Genomic DNA, 596 nt, shown 5'->3' with positions numbered 1-596 from the left:
TATATACAATTATATATAAAATATGTCCATTTGTTTTATATACAATTATATAAAATTATATATATTTTTATGTAATTTTATATAATTATATATAAAACATTTTTTTCTCGGGAGTTTTTCAGCTCAAAATTTCTATATACTTTCGAAAGGTCACTGTATGCCTTTCGAGTATCTGTGAGTTTGAATATGTTTTTACATATAAAAAACTACGAGATGGGCAAAATGAAAAATATTCTCCTCTCTTTATGGGTCTATCATGTATTTTAAAAATATTGCAAAAATTTTCAACTTCCTAATGTGAAAGCTTAAATAAATTTTCTCTACAAAAACGTTTTTGAAAAATAATTTAAAATAAAATTGAAAACTGCTTTACATAAGAAATGAGTTTATCCTTTAAAACGATTTATTTACTGCTACTGATATTTGCTAAATTCTTCTGTTTATATAAGCTTAAATATAATCAAAATTTGACAATTTGCGAGGTTCCCTTGTTAGATATCCTTTAAACTTCTATGCGAAACGATATCGACTGAGGTCCCATTACGACGTTGTTTAAATTACTCCGTATCGTGGCGCCGCAGCGCTTCGATGCCAGC

This window comes from Mycetomoellerius zeteki, unplaced genomic scaffold, assembly GCF_001594055.1.
Source record: "Mycetomoellerius zeteki isolate Tzet28-1 unplaced genomic scaffold, Tzet1.0 scaffold199, whole genome shotgun sequence".
In the NCBI taxonomy this organism is placed as follows: domain Eukaryota; kingdom Metazoa; phylum Arthropoda; class Insecta; order Hymenoptera; family Formicidae; genus Mycetomoellerius; species Mycetomoellerius zeteki.
This window is presented reverse-complemented; position numbering follows the sequence as displayed.